This window comes from Rattus norvegicus, chromosome 4, assembly GCF_036323735.1.
Source record: "Rattus norvegicus strain BN/NHsdMcwi chromosome 4, GRCr8, whole genome shotgun sequence".
NCBI lineage: Eukaryota > Metazoa > Chordata > Mammalia > Rodentia > Muridae > Rattus > Rattus norvegicus.
The window spans coordinates 179,095,349-179,113,374 of record NC_086022.1 but is presented as its reverse complement, the minus strand read 5'-3'; the positions used below and the strand labels follow the sequence as shown (position 1 = coordinate 179,113,374).

At 44.9% G+C, this 18,026-nt stretch overlaps 1 protein-coding gene across 3 annotated transcripts in view; it reads left to right on the top strand.

Moving 5' to 3' along the window:
* Sox5 (SRY-box transcription factor 5) overlaps nt 1–18,026 on the top strand; it is a 955,415-nt gene that overhangs the window by 354,312 nt on the left and 583,077 nt on the right. The gene's annotated exons all lie outside the window — the stretch shown is intronic.

The following is an 18,026-nucleotide window of genomic DNA, read 5'->3' as shown; positions in this document are numbered from 1 at the left end:
GAATTTTGAAGCCTACTAAGATGAGTAGATAGTCTGATTGTGGTTGTTCTTTTTATTAACATATCTTAAAATGAAGACTTTTTGATGTGTTTCCCAGAATTCAACCCTCGAAATACACGAAACGTTAAATTATGTAACTGTAGTGGCGGAAGCCCAGTGCTAGGGGCACCAGCCTTGGGTCCTCTGCAGCATGCTCTCCCTTGAGGTCTACCAGAAGGCTTTGGATGCTCTTCAGAGTTAACCCTTTGCTAGTAGTGGTTTTTGGTTACTTGAAGCTGAACATCGCGTGGGAAGGGAAGGTTAATGGAATACTTTTCTATACAAATTGGAAGTTGTGGATAGTCAGAGTCTGCTGGGAAAAAGCCCCTGTGGGTATTTGGCTGTTGGTCAGTCCTTACTGAATGGAAGCTTGTGGCATCATCTGCCCCGAGGCATGATGGGAGGAAGATGAACAGGTGTTCATCTTCTGGTTCTTTCAGTTGTCTTAAACAATGATTTCAACCCTGGCTGCTCTAGTCTAGCTACTTAGAAGATGCTCTCTGTGGTTCCCTATGGTCTAAGTCCACTAAGGGAGTTTAGCACAAGGCCCACCTGCCTCTGCACATGCTTTACCAGAGAGAGGGTTTTCTGCATTTGTCACACGATGAAATTAATGCCTTTGTGCTCTGTCTGACCACACCTCTTCAAGGAAAATGGTTGCTTATGTATGATCTGAGCTTCTGGTTCCGTATGGGTGCTTAGTGGATTTTGTTATTTCCAAACATTGGCTGTAGAGAGTGGACAGGTTTTTATTGCCCGTGCCATGAAAGAGTATCACATTTTGGTTGAAAGTAATTTGAGGAATATCTTGATGTTATCCATATGCTAAATAATGTTCTCGCCTAGATTAAATATGAGTTCCACAAAACGCTATGTTTAAAATGATATATCCGTTGGGTTTATGAATGGATCTGACCTGGTCCTGCAGAGTTGAGAACCACATTTGCAAGGGCTTTCAGAAGGAGTGTTCTATCGATAAACCTATCCCAGTTTTCCCTTTACAAAAACCACCAAGAAGAACACCCAAATCAACCACATACAAGATAAAAGTGGTAAATGTTCTTGGTATCCAGATATTATATAAATCAAAGCTTGTAGAATTTTCCATCCATAATTCTTTTTTCTCTTGAGAAATTTCTGTGAAATTCCAGGTACGTAGGTATATAAATCAAGCATCTGCTGATAATAAATTATAATGAAATTTATTTTAGGCCATCTCCTTAGTACGCATACAACTCTGCCATTCATTAAAGCTGAAAGCAAACGTCGTGCACTAGGGGACCGGCAAGCTTATTTATTTTTTTTACATAATGAATTAAATCCTGGCTGAACATTTGATACTACAGGACGTCTTCAGTGGTTCTTCAGAGTTGATCAATAGTTTGGTTTCATAATGGACCATTCTAAAACTGCCACTTTATATAAATATGTATTTTAAAAGTATATTTAAGGCTATCCCAGAAATTCATGGAAATTAAAAAAAAAAAAAAAAGCACTGCACAATACAAAGAGGCAGCCAGTTTGATTCTTACTTGTCGTGATGGTTGGAAAAATACTGAAAGCTTTTCCCATAATCAAAACTTTGTTTGTGTAGAAGCAGAAAACTTGTATACACGGCGAAAGTGTTGCAATTCATAGCCTGGAGAGTGTGAGATGTGGTACTGAGGACAGTGTCGGCTGTGGTGATGGCGCACAGTGCTCGGTGCAGCAGTGGGCTCAGAACCAAGGCTGCAGTGAAGCCACATAATGCAGCCTGGGTAAGCACATCCAGGGACAGCTCAGGTACCTTCTGGTCTTGCCTGTAACGGATGCTTTGTCCCGCAAGGTCTGGAACCTTCCGCTGTAACCAAACCTTCCCATCTCCCAGCTTAAGAAGCTGAGATAAAGATAGGGACCTCGTGCAGTCATTGGGGATTTTCTTGTTTGAAGCAAAATCAGGCAGGAAGCAGGAAGCAGGAAGCAGGAAGCAGGAAGCAGGAAGCAGGAAGCAGGAAGCAGGAAGCAGGAAGCAGGAAGCAGGAAGCAGGAAGCAGGAAGCAGGAAGCACGGTATCTTTAAAGGTAGACAGAGCCTCCACGAAGCTACACACGTGACAACCGTAAACTATCAGACTGACAGCGTCCGTGTGTCACCTGGATGCGGCCGAGAAGTCATCCTTACAAGCTACAGAACACAAACCAAGCTGCATACTGAGCCCCATGCCCCATCAAGATTGGAACAGCCAGGACTACAGTTGTGCAAGGAACGTAACTAATGTGTTTCACCTCAGATTATGCTGATATTTGTAAAGGATCCAGAGCTTTTGTTCTGGGACATCATATTTTATCAAGTGTTGTTTCTCTAGAGATGTTCTAGATAAATAGATGATTTTTCTATCAGTTCATTGTAAGAAAAAGCTATTTTATAGAAATATAAGCGAAAAAATTAATACATAGCAAATATATAAAAAGCACACATTAAAACTATAAATAATATACATTAAATATGTAAGACTATATTATGTATCTTATGTATGTATATACATAGATATATGGGATAAGTAATGAGTAGGAAAATAAAACAGAAAAAATAATGAAGGGAGATTACACTGCCTCTGTGATTTAAACAAACAAAGCAAAACAGAGCACAGAGACGTACCCAGAGAGAAGAAAAGCCCTCGGGCTCACAGGAAAGCTTCGCCTTCAGTTGGAAGAGCAGATATGGGTCCTGTGCTTAGGGAGTTGGTGATATTGTGAGAGTTGAGGGCGGGCAGAGAGGTACCAGACTGACCAGGACAGTGACAGTGACAGTGACGCGTCCTCACACAGCTGGCAGCTCGCCAGGACTGTGACTCTTACCAGGTCAGGGCTCTCACGCAGAACTAGCGGTTTCAGTGGACAAGATGTATCTCACGCTGCACACCTTTAATGTATGCAACAGGCAGCCCGCATGGCTCCGAAATGTTCTTACGATCGTGTATGAATTGTGTGAAAACAGACTCAGGCAAGTGCCGGGGAGGGTGGCCTCGTCTTGTCAGAGCCCTGAGAATGATTTTCCTTTCTGTGTCTTTAATGTGGGGAATTCTTTGGAATCTGAGCCACGCTACTTGTTATAACAACTTGTTTCATAAAAGAAAATTCAGCTATGATAAGTAACATCTAGAGTTGTGAGCATCTGAGGAATTGCTCTGCACATCTGAAATTTACAGTTGCTTACCCTTTATCGTTTTGACCAAAGCCGTAGAGCTTTGTGGAAATCCACCAAAGCTTTTGAATTTTATATTGTATTTGAAAAGGGGCTTTTGTTTGAAAATTAACATCAAGGTTTCATTATAGTTGACGTGTGATCTACACGACTGTTTGTGAAAAGGAAAAATGGGGCAGGTTTATTCTTTCCTTTTTTAAATAAGGACATGGTTTAGCAGGAATTAGAGAGCATGGATCATGGAAGCTACCCTGAAGTTCACCAGCTGGGCGAATAGAGGCCGTTAATCTGTATTTACCACCAGATGATCAAACACACCAAACATGCAGGCTTGTTTTGGTCTCTGTATTGTCTCTCGCATTTGTTAAGCTACCGTGTCCATAGTGAGAGACAGGCATTGCGTGAAGGAATTGCCTTCCTTAGTCACAACTGTTGATCTGGCAAATGAGGAAGAAAGGCTATTATTTCAGGTAAATAACAGAGGAAAACATCCAGGCCTGCCTTCGGAAAAATTGTTAGCTTGGAGACAATGTTATCGAGACTTAGAAAGCCGAGTAATTTCTGCCATTATCTCTCCTCTCCTGTGATGAATCGAGGTGATGAGGAAAGGTGACTGGGGGATGGGTGAGCCCTCTCTTGGTGATCGGTTCTCAGCCATCAGAAGACTCCAGCAGGGATTCTCCACAAATTTAAAATCAGTATAGTAAGAAATGATTACAAATTATAATTATGTAAGTCCTAGATTTCTATTATATATAGAGATATAAATATAGTTTTTCCTCACATAGTGAAATATATTTCAGAAATGATTACAGATTATAAGTAAATGATTTGAGCCCTAGATTTCTATTACACAGATATAAGCATAAATATATTTTCCTTACATATTGAAATACATGTACATATATATGACTAATTTTATTTTCTTTCCATCAAAATTCTTAGTTCCTCTAAATTCTTTATCTTTTAGTATGAAGAATTAAAATCACTGTTAGGGTTAAACAGAGAAGTAGGTAGAATATTTAATATTGTTTTTATATTATTCCTGCAGAATACAGTTTCTCAGTTGTGACAGTTCTGGAGAGATTCAAACCTGTCTTGCCCGGATGTTGAAGAAGGTTGAGTGTCAGTGGCTCAGTCCCACATCCTCTGGTCGCACGGTGCTTGACCTGCCCTTGTGGTGTTTAGTTTCTCCCTTTTTGATAGAAACTACCTCCATTGTTCAGATCCTCAGAACTTCTCATCTCAAATACTTTTCTTTTTTAATTTTAGTTCTTACTTTATACAAGGTCTCCCTAAAGTTTTAATTTTTCTTAAAGATTTACTTATTTTTAACTTATGCGTATGTTTTTCCTGCATGTATAGTCTGTGCACTATGTGCATGCAGTGCCTGTGGAGGCCAGGAGAGGGCGCTGGGTCCCCGACAACTGGAGTTGAACTGTCATGCAGGTTTTGGGAACAGAACCTGGGTCCTCTCCAAGAGCATCCAGGGTTTGAAACCACTGAGCCTTCTTCGGGAGCTTTAACTCACCCTTGCTCTCTTTTCCTCAAATTCCTCCCTCAGCAGGGCAAAGGCCACTTCCAGCACACTGTTAAATGCTGCACCTAAAAGAGTTCTCTTTAGTCCTTAATTTTCTTATATTTAGCTCTCGGAATAATTCAACGGCACAGCCCCATTCTTTCGCTTCTCACTGAGAACGAGTCTGTCCTTCTAGCGCGATTCTCAAAGAGCCTTTAGCTGTAGCGTGTGCTGAACGGATTCACCTTGGAGAGGGAACACAAATTAATGATCCTTACGTGGAGCACTTCGTGAACTATGTGGGAGAGCCTCACTTCCCAACCGTTCACAGGTGACAGAGGAGGTGCCGTAGAGAAGGGCGTGTGAGCTGGACTTGGAAGGAGGCGAACAGCTTTGTTCCTCATTGGTGTTAGGGGCTGGGAGGGTTGCTGAGTATGCGATGAGGGTTCTGGTGTCCTGCTGTAGCTGTAGTCGCTGTGACTGTAGTCCGTATACATTTAGGATGCACAGAAAGACGAGCTGCATGCAGCTCTTGGGGAACCCTGAACCTTCATCCTTCTCAGATTTGGCGTGCCTCTCCTCTGAAAAAGGGTGTGGTAGAGCAGGGCTGTGCATCGGATGAGGGATCACTCGGCATTGACATGCGAGTGAGTGACTGAGTACGAGTACTGAGTGCATGGACTCGGTGTTGACGCAAGGTTGTTTGACATCGGAGGGACTGTGAGATAGAAGAGTGGAGACCTGTGCGTTGTCAGGAGGAAGCAGAAAGGTATGGGTGAAGCTAACACCTTCCGGGGACAGACAGCAGACACACCAGGAAATGGACTCTGTCAACAGGGATTACTGGGATTAAACAGTAACGGGCAGTTTTCACTGACGGACATCTGAAGTCAGACCATAATGCTCACAGAGAAGGGGATCCAGAAAAGGAGTTGTGTTTTAAGTTGAGTTATTTTTGGAGGAAGGGGAGTGCATTGTTCTGGAGTCTTTCTGCATAGGGGTGACACTCTTCCCAAAGATTCCGGAAACCAGCATGGAGATAGGGGATATAATCGAAAGATTTTAAGGTTTTCGGTGGCTCCTGCCTCCACAGTGCGGGGAAGGCAGTGCGGGTTGAGGGAGTCCTGTGAGTGAGCAGAGTTCTGACCCCCGTGTAGATGTGACAGCTCACAGGGAACAGTGACTGACAGTGGGTACTCCCTGGGCTTCAACCGGAGCTCTTTCACAAAGTGTGATCCCAGCACGTGCTCTGGTTTTTTTTCTAAAAATTTCATTTATTTGCCTTAAAATTTTGCATAGTGCCTGCCCTAGACATGTACAGGAGGAGTAAGGAAGCACAAAGCCCGATTGATCGACTTGCTGGGGTTTAATCATTTCCAGATTATGAAAAGTTTTTGGAAGGACTGAGACCCATTGGCACATGTATCCATCCACACACTCATCCACACAGTCATCCATCTACTCATCCACACACTCATCCACACACTCATCCACACAGTCATCCATCTACTCATCCACACACTCATCCACACACTCATCCACACACTCATCCACACACTCATCTACACACTCATCTACACACTCATCCACACACTCATCTACACACTCATCCACATACTCATCTACACACTCATCCACACACTCATCTACACACTCATCCACACACTCATCCATCCACTCATCCACATACTCATTCACATACTCATCCATCCACTCATCCACACACTCATCCACACACTGATCCATCCACTCATCCACACACTCATCCACACACTCATCCACACACTCACCCACACACTCATCTACACACTCATCCACACACTCATCCATCTACTCATCCACACACTCATCCACACACTCATCCACACACTCATCCACACACTCATCCATCTACTCATCCACACACTCATCCACACACTGATCCATCCACTCATCCACACACTTATTCACATACTCATCCATCCACTCATTCACACACTCATCCACACTCATCCACACACTCATCCACACACTCATCTGCTCCCCAACTCATTTGTTGATTCACTCACTTGCTCACACATACGCTCACCCTCCATCCACTCACCCATTTGTATGCAGCGAGTGCCAACCTAAACCACTCTCCTAGAAGTGCTGAGGGTTCCTTAATCATATGTCCTGACTGCAGATTTCATTGCTTCCGTGGGGCATAGCTTTCTCACAAGTTGCTGGTTCAAGATCAGCTGCTGCAGACTCTGCCCATGTTACAGATTCACTGTATTCATCTCAGAAGGGGCGATCCCATCCTGAGCGTGGCTGGGTTAAACCTACGAAGTGGTAGCCAGCACTGCTCATACTCTTCCTTCTGGGGAAGGCTCACTCTTGCTAGTCTTTTTTTCATACATGTCCTGTCAAATTGTGAGCTTGGGAAAGATTTAAATGAATCTCTTCACAGTAGTTAAACGCAGCAATGTTCTAGAGATCTGCCCAGCCAAACCAAGAGCCCATGGTGCCCCAGAAGTGTTTGGGCAGAAATGCAAGTTAGGAGAGTGGAGCCCTGGGCATCCCTGGCTAGTAAGTGAGTGCTTGCCTGGGGTGTCCCCAGGAACAGGAGCTGACACAGGTGTTCAGCATGGTTGCCTGTGGCTACTCCACCAGGAGAGGTGGGAGGGCTCTTAACACTGCTGTTTTGTGGTGTTAGGAATATCTGGCAAGTGGTGAGCCTGGCTCTATGTTTCTCTGGGGGAAATAAAAGCCACGGGGAATCACTGGTGTGACCTTCTGCTGGGTAGCTGGCACACAGGCACGCCGCAGGAAACCCCTCTGTTGTCACTCAGTGAACAGGAGCAAGTCAGGTGCTTCTGGATGCTCTCCATTTAAGGAGTATGGAGCAGAAAAGTATGCCTAATTCCCAGCGGTGAAGCTTAACACCAACTGATATGTTTATAATGGGATTTGGGGGTGGCAGGGGCGGGGGCAGGTTGAGGAAGGAGCTTCTTTGGTTCTGTGAGCACAATTATAAGCTTCCGTATTTACGTCTGACCCGCCGTACTGAAATGCTGTCACTAGCGTCATTAGCAAGCAAAGTGTTGATAACATAGTCAAATGCACAGCAGAGTTCTGGCTCTTAGGTGTCTGGACTAACTCCCAATATTAGGAATAGGAGTCAGACTGCCATCACTTTTCCCGGGCTAACAGACGCCCTGCCACTAGCAGTCTGAAGGCAATTTTATTGAAATACACAGCCCTGCTGAGATGCTCTCCACAGAGAAATAAAGAAGGCAGAAAAGAAGCCTTTGTTTTAAAGTAATTATTTAAACCACGCATTACAGGTAATTTTCTTTTGCCGGGAAAGCAAATGCTACCAGAGCTGCCACACCAATCGGGTGACACTCAGACACTGAGATATTGTCACTTTAAAGAGCCAAGGCAGCGTTTGATTTTACCTTAAGTGTAAACAGAGCAAATTGGATCCAGGTATCACACACATGTGTCTTGCAGCTGATAGAATGTTTTGGGCTAAGCAATGTGACGCTCTCCTGGAGTGGTATGGAACTGGAACACACGGGCCGCAGAGTTCTGGATGCACAGACTCGACCCCAAGCACAGGTTAGACCAGGAGGACCAAGGATGTCTTTTTGTATTAGACTTTAAAAGAACCTGCTGATAGCATGCTTACGTGTAAACCACAGGGGTTTAATAAAGGTGTGTGTGTGTATGAGTGTGTGTGTGTGAGAGTGTGTGTGTGAGTGTGTGTATATGTGTGTGAGTGTGTGTGAGTGTGTATGTGTGTGTATGTGTGTGAGTGTATATGTGTTTGTGAGTGTGTGAGTGCGTGTGTGAGTGTGTATATGTGTGTGAGTGTGAGTGTGCGCGTGTGTGTGCGTGTGTGTATGTGTGTGTATGTGTGTGAGTGTGTGTGAGTGTGTATGTGTGTGTGAATGTGTGTATGTGTGAGTGTGAGTGTGTATGAGTGTGTGTATGTGTGTGTGAGTGAGTGTGTGTGTGTGTGTGTGTGTGTGTGTGTGTGTGTGTAGCCATAGCTTTGCTGGCCCGGACAATAAAAGTCTCAGAAAACTTTTCATGATTACTCAGGGTCCATTCAGTCCACTGCTTTTTCTTTGCTTCTTGGAGTGGCACATTAGCACGGGTGGACTCTTACCAGCACCCTTGCTAGACATCTTGCAGGCAGAGTTAGACTTTCTCTCTCGGGAGATCCCACAGGTGTCAGGGAGACTTGTTCTGCACTGCCATCCAGGGGGAGTGAATCAGCACATGTCAGGGTGCCACAGCCCTCAGTTCCAACCCCACTGAGACCCGGCTCCTTCATCATGATCTGCCTGTTTATCCAAGGAGTTTTGTCTCCCCTGAGTTTTGTGTCCTTGACTCTAGCGTAGAAGTAAAAACGAAACTAGCCCCCTGTGCTGGTGAAATGGATGGAGTTGGCATCTGAACACTTGTGGGGTGGTATCTTACAAGACCATACTCTGGAAGCAGGGGATTTATTTTAATCAGTTATTAACAAAATCTTATTGGAGATATGTATACGTTGAGGGTAGTGCTGGCAGTTGAGATAAACACATCGATTAATGTATGATCTCCACTTCAGAGTGAAAAAGGCTGACACGAGACAGACACTTAAGCAAATAACTCATCCCTGCACGCCATTCTTGTTTTATGGGGGAAGATCTTAGAGATATAAATGAGGTGCAATTTAATCTTGTCCATGGGGGGAAAATCACTGAGAAGCCTTGCTTTGTGTCGTTCTAAAGAGAACATTCTGTGCATCCTATCCCAAGTGGTATACCAGGGCCAACCATTACTTCTGCCATGAGTAATTTTCCCAGACGCTTGTACGTTGTTCTTAATTTTTTTTTCTTAAATGTTATCTCCATGGACAGGAAGAAACATTAAGTGTTAATTAACCACTCATATGATACTTTCTTCTGCCTCTCCTAAAACACCTTGCGGGAGAGCAGAGCTCACAGCGTGGATCCTCAGACGTTGCTGAGGGCAACAGGCATTGGAACCACACTAGGTGGAGGAATGTTAGGTAGCCAGCAAATCTTCACCCCGTTTGGGGTGCACAGGACACCATGTTCCCAGCAATTGTGGAGAAGAACGAGAAGGCGTCAGTGCCACCAAGAGCTGTTTGTACTTTGGAGTTTAATGTTAAAAATAAAACAAATAGGCATGTGGCTAGGGCTTAGTGCCCAGGACACATCAAAGTTGTCGGTTCAATCCCCGGTACTGCCCATCAACCAAACAATCAACTCTGATAAGCCACATGCTCTAATTCCTAGGCTTGCATTTCACAAACTCCTGGTCACTGACACTGCTCTTCTCCATAGTGACGTTTAGAGCTTTAGAAGCGACTCAGACACACTATAGAAATGAGAGTGGGAACTGCCTTTTCTCACTCTAAAAGGAAGGGAGGAGCCTTGAAGGAACCCCATTGAGTTGGGGTTATCCCAAGAGGTTAGTAAAAGAATATGTATCAGAGCTCTGAATACCAATAAAGAGACCGAGGTGCATGCGTCTACGCTTGCGGTCCTAGGTCTATCTGTAGGGAAAGCCTGAAAGCAGGTACACCCACCTGAGACTGGGGAGCAGATCTGGTCTCTAGACCCTCACACCGAACGCTATTCTTGTGATGGTTCCTATAGGCTCAACCCAAGGAGTGGCACTATTAGAAGGTGTGGCCCTGTTGGAGTAGGTTTGTCATTGTGGACGTGGGCTTTAAGAGTCTCATCCTAGCTGCATGGAAGCCAGTCTTCTGCTAGCAGCCTTCAGGTGAAGATGTAAAACTCTCAGCTCCTCCTGCACCATGCCTGCCTGGATGCTGCCATGTTCCTGCCTTGATGATAATGGACTGAACCTCTGAACCTGTAAGCCAGCCCCAATTAAATGTTGTCCTTATGAGAGTTGTCTTGGTCATGGATCTCTTCACAGCAGTAAACCCTAACTAAGACAGTTCTCAAGAAGAGAAACCAAGAATCCTTGGGGACACTGATAATTTGAGGGTTGGACCCTGAGGAATGCATGCTGAGTATTCTTAATATCTTGCTAACAGAAGCTTAGGAGAGAGGGAACAGAACACAGGCAACCTGAAATGGCTTTTGACTGCATACCGTGTGGCCTGTGAGCAAGAAAATGGTGACAGCTACAGGTCGGACTTAAATTTCCGTAAGTTGTTAAAGCTGCTGAATGAGTAAGTGAGGACAGAAAGAAAATCCTTTTCAACAGTCGGACGCTGCCAAGTCAGTGGAAGGAGCAGGAATGGAAAGATGGCACCGAGGTTACGACACTCGACACTCGGTGCTTTTGCAGGTCACCCAGGTTTGATTCGGAGCACCCACACTGGGCAGCTCAGCACTGACTGCAATTCCAATTCCAGAGGATTCAGCACTCCCTTCAGGATGTTATGGGTACTGCAAGCATGTAACAGCACTCACACACAGGCACACACACACACACACACACCACATACACACACACACACGTATACATTGTATATGTATATACAATGTTTTACACAAAAAATTATGAGACAATTAGAATTGATAGAAATGTTTTAATTCACCAGACCACATTGTAATAAATTCTCACAACACCCTGAGACTGAGATTCTGTCCCAGATGGAAAGAAATCAACAGGTCCAAGTAAAGGGAACTAGTTGACAGTTGTTGAAATCCAAAGGCTGGTAGCTCAGCTAAGGGTCACGCAGATACATTGTTTTATTCTCTGCACCAGGGTTTCGTGAGACTCTAACATATGCGGGGCCAGGTAACAGCGCTCAGGGGCTGTGCATGCTAATTTTGCAATATTTAATGATGTCGTAAACTACTTCAAAATTGCACATGAAGTTGAAAAGTCCAGAGTTAACATCTATGCCTTGAACAGGACAGGTTCTCCATTCTTTGTTAGTGTTGGGAAAGCATTTGCTATAGATGGGAGAATACCATCAATGAAGTCTAAAAGGAAATGAAAAACTGAAACAGTAGCAAGGACCTCTGGTCCATGCTGCTAAATGGTTCTCCCTCATGATCTGCGAGCTTCCAGGGTATTTTCTGTGCCTTTATTATAAGTTGCAGTCTTGTCTGAAGATCGGGAAGAATGATTAGCAATATGGATTCTGCCTGTTTGGACAGTGGAGGAGAACAGTTATGTTGACTGTAGAACCCCGAAGACTTTCTGAAGTCTTCAGAGGGAGATCAAGATTTAAGGCTAACACATGGCGGAGTGTTTCGTGGTAGATGTTAAATTCCATGTTAACAACTGTTCAGTGGAAGCGATGCAGCACTAATTAGCCCCCAAGGACGTGTGAGGAGATCTTTACCCTAGCCAATGCGACCCAGGAAGTGAGGTGCCCTGTGTACAGGACAATCAGGCAGAATCTTGAGTGAAGGTGCCAGTAACTTGGGAACAAGGCTTATATCAAACCTTATTACAGCCCTGAGGGACTATGATGGGTAAGCAGCAATACTGAGTAACCTTGAGACTCTGGACCAGTCCCTCGCTTTCCAACTATTAATGGCAAAGTCTCATGTTTGAAGGAGTTGTAAAATGTATGTGGTAAGAGTGATACTTATTTATTCCTAAGACATGTAAACTCTGTGGTGCCGACCTCTGATTTCCCAAGCCACACAGCTAGGATATTATACTAAATAAAGATGTTCTAGAATTCATGTCTATGTGACCTAGACAACAGGAAGGACTACCTCACTCATGAACCTTCTTTCTGCAACAGGGCACTGGCCCACATGACAAAAATCTGTCAAGGTAATTTGCATAGTCTTTCAGTCAGAAGAATTTTGAAGGCATTTGCAGCTTTAAGCTGGATAACATGCTAATTTTCCTTTCACCTTAATGGACAGTGTTGAGTTGCTGGAAATCGTTTCACCAGACTTGAGAGTCTTTAAGTTTGATAAGTCAGGTCCTCAAAAAAAGTTCAGTACCAATGACATTCATCAGAAACATTGTAGGCCTTGCTCAGAAAGCCCAGGTCAGTGAGAGAGTCAGACTGGAGCTCCAGCTACTGCCAGCCAGGTATAGGGTCATTTCACAGAGCATTCTGGGACTTGTCTTCCTTAAATAGACTTCTACCATAGTCCAGCACTGTCCAGAGACCGGGAAGTCAGATTGCAGTCACGTCAGGCACTGAAGGAGGAACACATTCCCAAACCTTGAATGGCAATTGACTTCTGATTCTCTGCTGAGACATCAGCTGGTGTTCTGAACAGGAGGATTTAAATAAAGTGCAGTTCATCACAAGAGTCCTAGGGATATGGAATTAGGGATAGTATCAGAATTCTTTTACATGTGTTAAATGGAAAATAAATGCTGTGTTATGTGTGGTGGGCTGTATGTGCATGCATGTACGTGTGTACCCCTCTTTGTGGACATAGGTGTGTATGTGTGCACCCCTCTTTGTGTGCATGTGTGTCTGTGTGTACCCTTATTTCTATACATGCGTGTGCACCCCTCCTTGTGTATATGTATGGATTGTGCATGCCCCTTTGTATGCATGTGTGCACCCCTCTTTGTGTGCATGTGTGTCTGTGTGTACCTTTATTTCTATACATGCGTGTGCACCCCTCCTTGTGTATATGTATGGATTGTGCATGCCCCTTTGTATGCATGTGTGCACCCCTCTTTGTGTGCATGTGTGTATGTGTGCACCCCAATTTCTGTACATGTGTGTGCACCCTTCTTTGTGTGCATGTGGAATCCAGAGGCTGACCATTTGAGACACAGTCTCTCACTGAACCTGGAACTCATGTTCTGGCCAGCAGGTGCCAGGGATCCTCCTGTGTGCTCCCCAGCGCCGAGGTGGCAGGAACACCACCAAGCCCAATCTTACATGGGTGTTAGGGATCTGAACTCAGGTCCTCAGACTCTCATCACAAGTACTGAGCAAGCTCCCTGCCCCTAATATGGCTTTTTAAAACAAAAGATATCTGAGGTCAGCATTGGCTGTGCTATTCTAGAGAGTAACAGGGTCAGCCCCCAGTGTCTAAACTCCTGAAGGGGCCAGCGCACTGCTGAGATGCTGGAGAAAACCATTTCTGCTCACAGTGACACAGGAGAAAATCATTCCTGCCCGACAGACCCAGGACAGATGGATACTTTACTGTTAACTTGCACTAAGATACAAAATGTCAAAGTTACTCTTGTGGTTGAGAGAGCAAAGGGAAGTTGTAGATCTGTGAGGCTGCATCATGGGTTTGTGGACAGGGAACCAGCATGCAGAGAGCTTAGATTTTGTACATTTTACAGAGTTAATACATGACAGATCCAGAAAACAAAAATGTGCCCAGATTTCCTGATTCCTGGCCCAGTTTTCATTCCACAATGGCATGGTGCCTCATGACACATCTGAGATTAGAGCAAAATTATATTTGTTGAAATGGGAGAGAAGCATGGTTGGTCTTTGGGTGGTATTTTGAGGGTAAGGAATGAGGTCACTATGCCAGTGTGTTTTGTTGTTATGTGTTTTTGTTTGGCAGACCAACATTGATAAAGGACTAATTTCCCTAACCTGTCACCAATCAATGTGGTCCTGGATCCTCCTGGTCTGCTTCAGCCTGCATGCAGCACGGAAGTCACCTGCTTCGTTGAGAATGCGTGCACGTATGCCTCTGAGTTCCTGGCACTTGAGATCCATTCCGCTAAGTGACTAATCTAAGAAATGGCCTCTCTCGTGTTAGGTGTGCTGGATCCTGAATGTCTTCTGATTGCTAGGCAGTGGTGGTGCCACTGGCATCCATTGACTTTAACAGGAGATAGAGTCTTGTCTCCAACACAAGCCCGAGCCAAGGTACTGTCTCCTTTCTTCTAATTTTAGTCGGAGTCATTGGCACCGACCATACCTAGACAGGCTAGCGTTATCTCCACCCAGCGCAATCTGCTGGGATGGGCCAGCTTCCAAGTCTTTCAGCTGAGCCCCCCCCCCCCCCGAGCCCCCCTGATCTTACCAAACAGAGATATGATTGGATGTGGAGGGCACGAGCTTTAGCCCCTTCCATTAGAAGTCACCCGTTCAGACACCGAGATTCTAAGTTTAATTGGTTCAATGTATGACTCAGACAGAACTGGCTGTTAGGACTGAAAATTGCGGCACGCTTTAATTGTAGGTCGGGTAGTAATTACTCCGACATTTTGGTGCTGGGACATTGATATTGATATGTTTAACGGTCGAGGATGGGGGAGAGAGTGAACTGGGCTGTCTGTTTTCAGCCGTTGCTGATTTTGTTCTGGACTGCTGTAACGAGGGCCTGGCAGGGTCGCCAATCACAGGCATTTGTCCCGCAGGTTGAGACACTGAGGCTTCGCTCACAGTGGCTGTGCTGTGGCTGGTAATTGGCTCTCCCAGTAACAGCATTCAGGACCATCAGCACTTTCCCTGAACTGTCAGACCATTGGTAAAGAAGAAGCAACCCCTTCTTTCTGGTCTTCACCTCCTGTGTGTCTGTCCCTCTGGCCCTATCCCTCCCCATTCAGGTTTGCCTGGGGTGGCCTGCACCGCTGCTGTCTTATTGCATACAGTCAGATAAGCTGCACAGTACTCTCTTCATGCTGGAAGCCCACACAACAAGGGGCTTTGTCATTTCCTACCTCGCACCCGGCCCTCTCCTCTGCAGGAGTTCGGGTGAAGGGCCCCTCATATTAACTGTAAAGTCTCTCCTTTCTATGAGGCTTCCTTCATCCTCAATCAGAAGTCACTAAAATGTTCCAGATGCCTTTCTGTCGCTGTCTCCTGACAAAAGCAATGTAGGGGAGAAAGAGTTTACTTTAGCCCACAATTCCAGGAGACAGTCCATCACTGCGAGGGGGTCAAGGTGGCAGGCACAGGGAGCAAAGCAGCTGGACACCTACGTGCCAGAGCAGAGAAAATGAATTCAGACACGTCTGTGCCCAGTTCAGTTTCTGTACTCTGGTATAGTTCAGGACCCGAACCTAGGGAATGGTGCCACCCACAGTGGGCAGATCTTCTGATCTTCCACATCAATGAACACAATCAGGGCAATCCACCCTGACACTGGACACGCTCACAGGGAAACTAATTGAGGAGGTCCTTCATGAGACTCTCTTTTCGATTGACTCTAGATTGTGTCAAGTGCAAAATTAACACTAACAGTCACACAAAAATATCCAGCATCTTTCCTGATTGCTCAAAAACAGAGGTTTTTCCATGTTTAAAAGCGAGTTCTTCTCTCCCAGTGGTTCCTGATGCGGGCCCAGTTAGACTTTCGTGTAATGAAGAGAAGCACAGTCCAGCTTTCTTATACCACAGGCCGGAGACTCAGTGGTAAATAAGGGAGACAGAGGCCCGACCTCGTGGGTACCTCAGAGATTTCCCATGGACTATACTAGTGCTTTTCACTGTACAAAACACAAATATCTGAACACCCACAAACAAAACACTTTCAAATAGAACTATCCGGATTACAACCAGAGAACAGGTTCAGATTTCGTGAAAAAGAAAATAGAGACTATGTCTTGCTGCACTGCTTGTCCTTCTGTTACTATGACAATTACACACATGCCAACAAACTTAGGAAGAGGAAAGGTTCATTTTGATTCAGCATTTTCCAGGTTCTGGTCCACAGTGACAATGGGTGGGAATCTGCAGTCAAGCCAAGCTGGTCACTTCATAGGCAAGGCACAAATGGACAAGGAGCAAGAGACTAGGGTCTTCTGTCCCAACCAACATATACCCTCTAGTGGGTGGGAGACCTCCCTGTAGACTAGCATTTTAAAAGGCTCGATCAGCATCTGGTAGCTGCGTAGTGGGAGCCAGCTGTTCAAACCTCATGGATCTTTGGGGGAGAATCAAGATGTAAAACTATAGAGATCACATCCCAATGACCTGAATAATTCCTAATTTTTTCAAGTATTAAAGAGGTTCATAAAATCAAGCCGAAGTTACTAATAAAAAGGATTTATACAATGAGGTACACGTTAAGCGTTAAGAGACAAATAATTTGATGAGCTTATGGCTTTGTGTTGCCAAAATCAAGTATAAACTAAAGAGTCACATTATTTTATTCCAGAATTGCTATTTTTAATTGGAATTAGGTAGGCAGGATGGGAGGTTAAGCTTACTGAAGTTTGTTTTAAGCACAAAGGGTATATAATGCAGATACCACAACCGATTATTTGTCCTACAGGATGTGGCTACTGCATGTGCCAACTTTCAGCAGCTGTGATTACCTGAACAAGATCAGGCCATTTTCATTCCGGTGGGGATTGGGAAGGGCCTCCGATGGCTTACCCTTAAAGGATGAGCTATTGACAGCTGAGGGAGAGAGAGTGAGCCCTGGTGGATGTTCAAATCCCAGTGGATGGCCAAGAGAGAGAGAGTCAGCCCCATGTATATGAGGGCTGGACTCAGAGATTATTAATAACAGTTAAAAGAGAGCCATGACGCTGGGAGGAAGATAATTGGCACTAGAGGAATTTGGAGGAACATAGCCATAGGTGGGTACGATCAGTATATGCTGTATAAATATACGGAGCTTTCAGAGAATAATGATACTGTCCTAAAACACCCTCTGCTCTGTTTATCTGACCATTCCTGGGAAAGTACTGTGTGCACCTAAACTGGCTGTGTGTCTCAGCTCCTTCATAGGTTACAGGCGACAGCCACACCCTTAGAACAGTACTAAGGCTGTTGGCAACATGAAAAGGTTCCAGGTGCCAAACTCCATTGAGGTGGAGAAGGCACAGCTGTAAGTGAGAACCTTCAATCCCAGATCTCCGAGTTGGAGGCCAGCCTGGTCTACAGTGCGAGTTCCAGGACAGCCAGGAATTCGCAGACAAAGCTTGTCTTGAAAAACCAAAACCAACCAACCAACAACAACAAAAGAGAAACCCTGGAGGATGAGCTAGGTGAAGCCCAAGGGCTGCTCCAAATGACCACTTCCTCCATCGAGGCCTCGCCCTCTGACGGGTCTTCGGCCCCTGGAAACAGCACCGCACCTGGACATCATGAAGGACAGCGCATGAGTCTTGGGGGGGTGGTGAGGAAGGGGAGGACTTTTCACAGTGAAGCCATAACAACGAGCTTGTATAAATCAGTGAATTCGACATCCGGAAATGTGAGTTTACTTATTTTAAACTGACGACTTAGTATCAATGTCTATTGGATGTTTCTCATTAGTATTCAGAGTTTGGATCCTGTAAATATATTTGTAGTGTTGCTTTTTTGTCGAACAATTTATTTCAGACGACTGAGTACCTGCTGTGTGTTTGGGGTAAAAGATCACTGGGTTTCTGTAACCCTTCAAAACATGGTATCCCAGCC